The sequence below is a fragment of the Stegodyphus dumicola genome, chromosome 10 (assembly GCF_044657685.1).
Source record: "Stegodyphus dumicola isolate Sdum_Otavi_A_Nest chromosome 10, ASM4465768v1".
NCBI classification, from domain to species: domain Eukaryota; kingdom Metazoa; phylum Arthropoda; class Arachnida; order Araneae; family Eresidae; genus Stegodyphus; species Stegodyphus dumicola.
Window position 1 is genome coordinate 121,586,359 of NC_140777.1, and position 11,151 is coordinate 121,597,509.

At 29.5% G+C, this 11,151-nt stretch overlaps 1 protein-coding gene across 1 annotated transcript in view; it reads right to left on the minus strand.

Annotated features, from left to right (window-relative positions):
• Positions 1-11,151, minus strand: part of LOC118185749 (uncharacterized) — a 389,910-nt gene that overhangs the window by 127,683 nt on the left and 251,076 nt on the right. The gene's annotated exons all lie outside the window — the stretch shown is intronic.

Here is an 11,151-nt window from a genome sequence, read left to right on the forward strand (position 1 = left end):
AGTTTTAAAACTTTAAAAATATTTCACAGTTGTTCTAATTTTTTAATGGTAAACACTTTTTGAACTTGTTAAATTTTCTTAGAACATAGGGACTAAAATACTTCAAAGTTATGTGAAATTTTCCAATTACAATTTTTCCCTTACAGATAAACTAGTAATTTAAGGTAAATAAAGTAGTAATTTACCTTAAATTACTAGTTTATCATACAGTAAAGAAAGTAATGAAAGACAACATCAGTGATCCAAGACAATAATGCATGCTTTTAGAAATATCTTTTGGATTTAAATATTTAAAAAACAACTTATCTTTGCAAAGTGTTCAAAATTCTACTAGTAGAAAACAATTATCTATGTGCATTCAGTCCATTATGAACCCGTGCTCACGAAGAAGAAGAAGCAGTAATATAAACAGAAAATACTTTAAAATAATCTTTTTTCCGCTGAAAGAACAATGTGAAAAATATGACAATAATATTGTTGCGCGCGTACGGCTTCGCAATAGACTGAATGCACAAAACAAATAATAGGTTAATAAAATTTATTCTTATCAAAAGAAATATATCAAAACTCTGGAATTTTCCTCGGAGCTATTCGTACAAGTGTTCAAAATATTATGTAGTATAATCAGTAGTTATTTCTTCAGACTGCTAAAAACATTACAATACAACGAAATGCAATACGTATCTAATGAGAAAATACAGGATTCCCCAATTTATCTCAGTTCACGCGGAACTACAACTCGCAACAACAGTAATTAAGCAACTAGCTAAACAACTGAACCGAGATGCTCTTTTTCTGGCCTTTTATAGTTTTCAACCTGTAGCGGAAAATTACTAGTAATATCTGCTTCTCAAGATTTCCGGAATCAATAAGAAGATGGAATTACGGTTACAGCTAACACAGTGGTCAACTACATTTATTGAATTTGAATACAAATTACCAAGATACCATTTACTCAATTTTAAATGCGCGTGCTCCTGTATTTTTACTTTTCTGGCATAGCTCTTCAAATTTGTCTCGTGCTGCATTGCACGAGAAAATACAATTTTAATTATAATCTACTAAAATAGCACTCTAAATAGAAAAATTTTAAGACTATTAGTACGCAGACATTTTAAATACTTTATTTAACTACGTAGATTAGAATTGCACTGTAAAATGTTGATATTTAAAAAAAATCCTGCAATCCGTAAACTTTAGATATCAATCCAATATTTCAAAGAATGGTTTAACATTCAAAATAAATAAATATATGAAAAATGAAAAAAATGAGGAAAAAAACCCTACACAAATGAGCAATGAGTAATGCTATATATAAGTGTTGCAGGTAAAATTTATCCATGTGCCATTTACTGTTACTAACTCATGTAAGTAAATCTTTCAAAACTGTTTTACTTTTAAAAGCTCATTTATTTCTATCATAGATATTGCATTTGTAATATATAGGTAGATACACACATCTCGTTTTGAGCATAAAAGAATATAAACAGAAAATATTAAATAAGCACATTAGGATTTGAGCAAAACTAAAAATTAAGATATTTTCAGAAGTAATCTATGTGCTATCACAAAATTTCATTCTGGATGCCGAATATAGGGTACTCAAAAAGCACAGTTGTTGTGATTTATATTTACATTTAATAATTAGATTTCTTCACAGTTGTTCATAAATGAATAAATTCTTCACAGTTGTTCATAAATGAATAATTCTAATTAAATGTATCAAAAAGCACAGTTGTTATCATTTATATTTGTTAACAATATTCAATAGCCGTTGTGTTCCTTGTTAAACAGAGTTTTGTTTTTGTAGTTTGGCAACAGTAAGAAAGATTAAAATAATGTTCTGATTTCCTTAAGCGTGTAAGCAAATAAAGTTTTTGCTTTCTTAAGCAAGAAAAATGCAATTGTTTATTTAAAATATTTCTTTTTAAGTGTTACAGAATGGAGTCAGATTTAATTTAAAGGCGAGAACGACTGAATGAAATAATATTCAGGTAGATTCGACGCAACAACAGTTTAAGATTTTGCTATCCACTAATTATAATCTGTTAAAAAATATTCGTAATATAAAATAATACTTATAGAATATTAAGAAGTAAAAATTTTTGGAAACAATTAGCCTTTTCCCGGAGGCTGGGACATATGTGTCCCGAAGTAAGTATACAACAACCATGGAGGAAGGAGTGGCCAACCGGCACTAGAAGTGAAGTACTGCTTCGAAGCTTCGGCCACCAGATGGAGAGTTCTTTGTTTACATTCAGAAGCTCGCTTGACAGTATTCTGATAGTATTTCGACACACGACAGATCCATACAAATCGAAAAAGGGACGCTTTCACATGAAAGAAACATTCATAGTGTGATAGATAATAGCAATTTGTATAGTTTAGTGACATTTACGCAAAAATCACATCTTGGTTATTTTTCGATAACTAACAACAGCGATTTTGATTATGAATTTGTTTTATAAAATTCTAAGCTGTTAAACTACAAAAATATAAATTTTAACAAAAATGTTATGCTTAAGGAATGAAAAATACCTTACGGTACCTTTAAAATTGTATACATCTTTCGATACCCTTGATAGAGTATTCGCTACTTTTATTTTATGTTCCAAACGCCAAAATGTTTTAAATAAAATAATTTTTTTTCACATCCATATATTATTGTAACATGTACCTTTTAAAATTTTTTAGAGGAGAGGCTTTACTGTTGCTCATTTTAAACTCATCATTTTAATTTTATATATCTGAAAAATAATCCCTTTGGGCTTACACGTTTTACTTATTTGGGTTAATTAAAAATAAAATATAGTGAATGCACAGAAATTAAAGATTTTCACATGCCGGAAATGAAAAATATGAAATATGAAGGGGTATTTATGCATGTGCTTGCAAAAAGCATGTATCTGCCTTTAAAAAAATACATAAATATTCATTAAATTATTTATAAATGTATTTGAAATGAAGAATTTATTCATTTATGAACAACTGTGAAGAAATCTAATTATTAAATGTATCTAATTTATAATGATTATAAATGTTATCTAAATATATAATAACCTTAATATTGAATTGTAAACATAAATTGAAATCCTGTTCACAAATACGTTATAAAACTATTTAAGCAAGAATTGTTCGTACTGGAAAGCAATCTGTTAAAAGGCATTGTAAAGCAAATGCTATGAGATGCGCACTTAAGAAAGTAATAAAGAGTTTTGGAATATGTATTGTTGAAATTAATGGTAAAAAAAATCTGGTAAGTACAATTAAAAGAATTATTCCCCTTACATTTTATAACTCAGTTACAAATTTTGAATAATACTTATTTTAGAAAATCCTTATTTTATTCCCTTTCAGAAATGTTCAAAGAAAGTTAAGTACTATTTAAAGTATTTCGCTAATTTCTAATAATTCTCTAATTTAAAATGAACAGAATAGAGCATTAATTATAAATTGACTTATATTTTTCGATTTAAAAGATGCCTCAGAAGCCAAAAAATCATGTCATATTTAAGAAAGTATTTTAGGAAGAAGCTCGATAAATAGAAAAGAAATAATGCATAATTTTAATATTAATAATACAATAAACTTAATTTTTGTACCTTAACCGAATAAAATCGAATTACCTTAATTTTTTTTTCTAATGTAATTAACGAAAACGTGTGAAAATATTTCATTCAAATTAAACCATTCTGAGAAAACTGTCCTGCGAAAAGTATAGCATTTAATTCCATTCAGAATGAAATGTTGTTTAAAAATATGTTGTTTTCGTATACTTAGGACTCTGAAGTGTTGTAGAAAAAGAAAATATACACATTTATATGTATATTTACGACGTAATTACAAAATATTTACATCCTATCGCGTCAAAACCCATTGAACTTAATGGTAAATGACCCAATGTTTTGGTCACCACGTAGGGATCGCCGGTGCTTCATAGCATGGAGGTAGGAAGTAAGATGGAGTCGCCCTAAACAAGTTTCTCCGTACCCTGCTCTGAAGCACCGGCGATCCCTACGTGGTGACCAAAACATTGGGTCATTTACCATTGAGTTCTATGGGATTTGACGCGTTCGGATGTAAATATTTTGTAATTACGTCGTAAATATACATATAAATGTATATATTTTCTTTTTCTACAACACTTCAGAGTCCTAAGTATGTGAAAACAACATATTTTTAAACAACATTTCATTCTGAACGGAATTAAATGCTATACTTTTCACAGGACAGTTTTCTCAGAATGGTTTAAATTGAATGAAATATTTTCACAAGTTTTCGTTAATTACATTAGAAAAAAAAAATTAAGGTAATTCGATTTTATTCGGTTAAGGTACAAAAATTAAGATCAAAGTTTATTGTATTATTAATATTAAAATTATGCATTTATAGAGCTTCTTCCTAAAATACTTTCTTAAATATGACATGGTTTTTTGGCTTCTTTTAAATCGAAAAATGTAAGTCAATTTATAATTAATGCTCTATTCTGTTCATTTTAGATTAGAGAATTATTAGAAATTAGCGAAATACTTTAAATAGTACTTAACTTTCTCTGAACATTTCTGAAAGGGAATAAAATAAGGATTTTTTTAATGTATTATTTAAAACTTGTAACTGAGTTATTATAAAATGTAAAGGGAAAAATTCTTTTAATTATACTTATCAGATTTTTTTTTTTTTTTTTTTTTTTTTTACCCTTCATTTCAACAATACATATTCCAAAACTCTTTATTACGTTCTTAAGTGCGCATCTCATAGCATTTGCTTTACAATACCTTTTAACAGATTGCTTTCCAATACGAACAATTCTTGCTGAAATAGTTTTATAACGTATTTGTCAGCAGGATTTCAATTTATGTTTACAATTCAATATTCAGGTTATTATATATTTAGATAATATTTATAATCATTATAAATTAGATACATTTAATCATTAGATTTCTTCACAGTACTTTCACAGTTGTTTATAAGTGAATAAATTCTTCATTTCAAATACATTTATAAATAATTTAATGAATATTTAAATATTTTGTCAAAGGCAGATACATGCTTTTTGCAAGCACATGCATATTTCCATACATATTTCCTATTTTTCATTTCCGGCATGTGCAAAGCTTTAATTTCTGTGCATTCACTATATTTTTCGTGTCAAGTAATTTACACTAATTTAGCATACACCCGAAAGTTTTACATAAAAAATATATATGAATATAATTTGAATGAAAATTATAAGTATTATTTTTAATACCCACTCAAAGGTCAGTTTTTCTTCAAAATTCCTCCACGATGGCATCTCTCTCTTTAGGCAGATAGCCCTTGCATGCGTTACTCTATTTAATAAAAACTTAATCTGACCTATGTGCCTAATTACAAATATTTTAACATACATAATTTTATATTTACATTTAGCCATCAAGTTTCAAACTTTTCAAATCTTCTAGAAAATAAATTTTGGCAGATCTCTTTTAGCAATTTTCTTAAAATCTATATTTTTGTAGTGCAACAGCTTAGAATTTTATAAAACAAATTCATAATCAAAATTGCTGTTGTTAGTTATCGAAAAATAACCAAGATGTAATTTTTGCGTAAATGTCATTAAACTATACAAATTGCTATTATCCATCACACTATGAATGTTTCTTTCATGCGAGAGTGTCCCTTTTTCGATTTCTATGGAACTGTCGAGTGTCGAAATACTATCAGAATCTTGTCAAGCGAGCTTGAGAATGTAAACAAAGAACACCCCGTCTGGTGACCCAAGCTTCAAAGCAGTGCTTCACTTCTAGCGCGGAATGGCCCCTCCTCCCTTTCCTACCTCCATGCTTTAGAGCAGGTTAGGAGAGAAACCTGTTTAGGGCTATTCCATCTTACTTCCTACCTCCATGACAACCACTGAGGGCTCGGAACAGTTTGTCGTTGGTGGCAGGGGTAGGAATTCTAGCGCTTGAGGCTTGATGACTATTTTATGACACCCCGTAGAGTGCGTTTTTTTGTGGATTCCGATAATGGATTGGGGAAAATTGTCCGTGTTTTGAATTCACATGTGTTGTGGACAAATTTGGTATCTTCGAAGAAATATTTTGTTGAGAGGAGAAAATAGAAATAATAATTTGTTACTTCGATTCACTCGCGTTTGCGTTTTCAGGTTTTTCCTGTGCAAATACGGCTTGTAGGTCAAATATCAAAGAAATTTTATTTTCGGAAGTTCGACTGCTAAAATTCTTCGGAAATTATTTTAAAAGCTTGAAAGTAGTTAAAAATGCATAATTTTTTTTAGTTATTTCTGATTAAATTCTTTTTAATTTGGTTTCAATTCGAATTTGAAATTTTCTTTGTTTCATTCTTTTCATAAGTGTTTTTACCATTTTATTCCACTTTTTAATGTGCATGTTAAGGCAGTGTAAATAAATATAAATGTTTCAGGTGATGAAAATTAATTTTAATGTTATTTCTAAATGACATACATTCAACGATCACTGCTTACTTGGGTGAAATTTTGTTTTGCTATGTTCCAAATGAAAACTGGCGGCCGAGCGGATAATATTTCTTTAACTCTGATAATTTAACCTGGATTCCAATTCCGATGAACGGATTGACTGCATGAACTTTTCTTGTTCTCTCACATATAATTAGGGTATATCAGACAATTTCCTTTGAAGGCGCTCCACGATAGCCCCTTTCGCTTAGTTAGATAACACTTTCTTTAATCTTACAAATAAAAATAAAATTATATTCGAAATAAGAAAGCTAAACTTATGAGCGTTTCCTTTTATGAATAATTTTGATGACAAAATGAATTTTAATTGTGCGACGAATGAAATACAAATTTTTACTTAAGCAATTATTATGGAACATTTTCTAATTCAAAAAAGTTTCAAAACTTATTGATTTATCCGTTGTTATATGTTTGCGTCTATAATGTCATATCTATATCAATTCTTTCAGAAATTAGACACCCTGTAGGTTAATTGAATATGAAAAAACACACGAAGGCTGCCTACCTAAAGAAAAATATGCCTTCGTGGAGATCTTTCAGAGGAAATTGTCTCCTATTCACGTTTCACATGGGGGAAACAACGAAAATCGACCATGCGGCCAGCTCGATCGACTGACGTCGAACTAACAGCATTCAGCGGCCTTAACCACTCAGTTGCTAGTAGTGTTCAGAAAGTAATTAATTTTATATGAGAATTGTGTTTTGGAGGGAATTAAATTTAGATATTGAAATACTAAGCATGTATACAGGAATTCAGATGTGTACCCCTTTCTAGTTCCCTGAATTTAATCCTCAGTGCGAATCTTCATTAATATTCGTCAACTCAGTACGAATCTTCATTCCCAGCTCATTACTCCCAAAGAAAGCAAGTATAAATAGCTTGAGATCTGAAAATTTCGCATAACAGTCTGATAACTCAAAGGTGATTTTAGCATTCTGAAAATGTAGATCATAAAAAAACTGAACAAATATTTCGCTATTCGACAAAGATGTTTACTTTCTGAAATATCAATGCGTTCCTGTATATGCAATTCTGCATTCAAAGAAAAAAAGGTGTAGCAATATAAATTATCGAACAGCTATGAAACAAAGTAATATCTTATATCGCTAAGTGATAAAACTAAATTTTTGTTACTGATTACATTAAAATTCAACAAGGATTTTATTTTCTAAAGCTGCAGGGTTTGCATCTGCATTTCTTTCTTGAACTATAAACTATGAAGCGGTTAAAAAAACTAAACATCTTATATGCCCTGATGTAAAGGCAGATCAACTCTGGGATCGCTATTTGCAACGCCACATGGAAGAAAAATAAATAAAATATTTCTTGATTCATGCATTATAAATTTTTAGTGCAGTACAAACGCAGTGACCAATTACTATTTCTTCAGAAATGAATATTACCAGAGGTGTGAAAGTAATAACACTCATTTTGGAATCCGGAAATGCCTTTTAGTAAAGTTATTAGTTTCTTTGTAGTAAATAAACTCTATTTAATTTGCTCTTCAACATCATCATAATAATTCTATTAAAAATGAAAATGTATATATTGTTTGCAGGAAATGTTTGAATATTTTAACTCACTGAATTTTCGATACGATGACAAGTGAATATATTTAACTCCGATTGCTTCGCTTATTTTTTAGTATATAATCTACGTGTAAGTTTAAAAAAACTATTTTAATCATAAAATAGAATACTTTTTAGAAAAAAATTTAATAGTTGTAGCATACATTTCATCTGAAGAAGATAAAATAATATTTTTTTTTTCCTGTTGGGAAAACTGTATTCATCTACTTGCAGTGTGAAAGCGATTAGTGCATCCAACGACTTCATATAACAGGTAGACGGCTCACCCACAGAGAATTCGTCTGCTAGGGTGTCTCCAACATATACCACGTGACTAATGCTCTTGGCGAGTGATAGCTTAGGCTGTTCATCGCCAGTTTGGCCCGCTTTTGATATGGCAGGTAATGCTTTTTTATTTCCGTCTGCTAGCAGTCAGCACATAACGGCCTCGAATTAGGTTGTTCGATTTTTTACAATTTTATTTAGATATAACTTAACCCCTTTTTTCCTGAATATTTTATATATATTTTTAATAATCGCTTTAAATTATTTGCACCATTGTTTAAGATGTTTAGGTTAAATAATTTTAGAAAGAAAATCTAAAATAATTAATAAAAAATTGAGATGGAAACTTTAATTTTGAATAACGTTAAAAAATTAATTGCACTACTGTTATAATATTTGAGAAGGTAAAAAAATCTCGTTTAATTTTAATGCATTGCATCCTAAAGAGAAAAAGAAAATCACATTGTATTATATGTATTTATGCCATTGATTGCCTCTTTTCTTGAGATTATATTACTGGAACAAAATAATGCACTCACTCTCTTTTCTTGAGATTATATTACTGGGACAAAATAATGCAATCTTAATTACTGATTTCCACACTCATTTGTATGTCATGGCGGGGATCAATACTTATTAACTATAACAAATATTTTATATTGAATATGTATCAAACGTAACAAACTTCAACTCAGTTTTTATTATTAGAATCAAAACGATATTACAGTTAAAAATTCTCTCACTCTCCTTTTTTTTTTAAATACTATTTAAAATGTGGTAAGTTTTTCACATCACATTTTTTCAATTACAATAAATTTCTAACAGCATTGTAGATGAGACAGAATTATAATCCAGGTTATTTTTTGTTTTAATTGATTTTATAGAAAATAATGATAAACATTGAGCTTTATAAAAGTAATCTGTTTTTTAAAATAATGCTGTTTAACTGTTTATGTTCAATGTTGCATGAATCAAGATCTTCAGCTTTTTTTTTAACAAAGTAAACATATCGCACAATCTTTTCTCAATAATTTAATGCTAATAATAGCATTTTTCTTTTTTTATCGCAGGCAGTAATTGTTTATGAAATCAAAACGCGTACGACTTGGCGAAAAAAAGTTAACGCCAATTGGCGCAGCTTTCTATTTCAACGGAATACACGGAAAAAATAGTCACAGTATTTAATACATTTTGATGCTAATAATACATGCTGAAAATGCTGTCATATACGGCGGCAATTTTCTTATACAATATGGCTGAAACTTTCCAACCAATTCAACAGAGATAGTAAAATGACAAAAGTACTGAAAATAAAATAATAAATCATGCAGTTTTAACTTACCTATGAAAGGTTACAAGTCCTCCTTTCACGAAACTTTCTTTACATCCGTAGGCGCTGCAGCGAATAACCATTTTTACTTAAATTTTATGTGACCAAGCAGAGCAGCAGTCTTTCGTCCCATAGAAAGCAATGTAAAGTATTTCGGGACTTTCGGAATTCGCGCAGCAGTCACGTGACACTAATGTTGGAACCGGTTGAAGGTTGCAATACGCTCTCTACCAGTATACTATCTCGTTCAGTGCATCCCGCATTCTAGCGCCTAGGGCATTGGAACTGGATTGAAAGGAAATCATGACAATTTCCCTGCCTGCCCGACAAAAGAGCACTAATCACCTAGTCGTGAAGACTCGATTCGATAATTTTTCTCCCTTTGCATAACCGCTGAGCCAAGAGCCCCCACTGTTTTTCAAGACCACGCGAAAAGGTTAACTCACATTATACAGAGTAGTACATATTTATAATAATAAAGAGAAAGGAAATAGCTTATGTATCATCGATTGACAGCAGTTCAAATTTCTCGAAGATGTAATTTATTTTTAACCGAAAATCTCGAAGTTTCTTCCAAGAAATTTAAAAATGAAAATGGAAAATCAAAATAATTTGGAAATACCTCTTTTAGGTATTAAATTGAGAAACCTGTTTTAATATTTCCCACAGGATGTTTAATTTCAGAGATCTTATTAAATCATGCTTGTTTCTTATTTTCTACGTTACACTATGTTTCTGAATAAATTATGAAATAAAAGTATTTTAAGTCATATTTCTGGTGCTTTTTTAAAATTCGAACTAATATTTATGATGATGATGGAATTCATATTTCAAACAGCCTCACTCTTGGGATTTGTTGGATAATTATTACCTATCGTCATTTATTGGTTTTAATAGATTAGTATAACTGAAAAGCTTGAAAAAGTGTATCTTTTATCAATTGAATTAAAAATATTTTTAGTTGAGAGTATTCAAACTGAAAATTAATAACATTCGAATTAGCAAATATATTATAATTGAATTGACAAATAATTGCCTCTCAAAATACTCCAATGTCGATAACGATTCAATAAAACTCCAAGTTGTTTGATAAAACAAATTTATAACACCATAAACTTAATACGTACATCTTTAAATATCACAAAGAGATGCTTTTTTTTAATCCCCCAAAAAAGCATAACTTATTTTTAAAGGTAAACAAAATAAAATTAGCAATATCTTACTGTTGCCAGACCCTAAATACTAAAAATCGTACAGTTACAAATACGTCAAAATGAAATTCAGCACGCATCATTCAAAGGTAAAAATAAAATATAAACAAAATAATAATTTATGTTTGCAACTATTGAGATACAATTTTTCACATGACTGGTGTACCCAACAAAATGGAAATATTTCTATATCTATGTTGGATTGTACACAAATGCGCATTTATTATATCTCCGAGGAACTCAAGCGCAGCCCGCAAAAA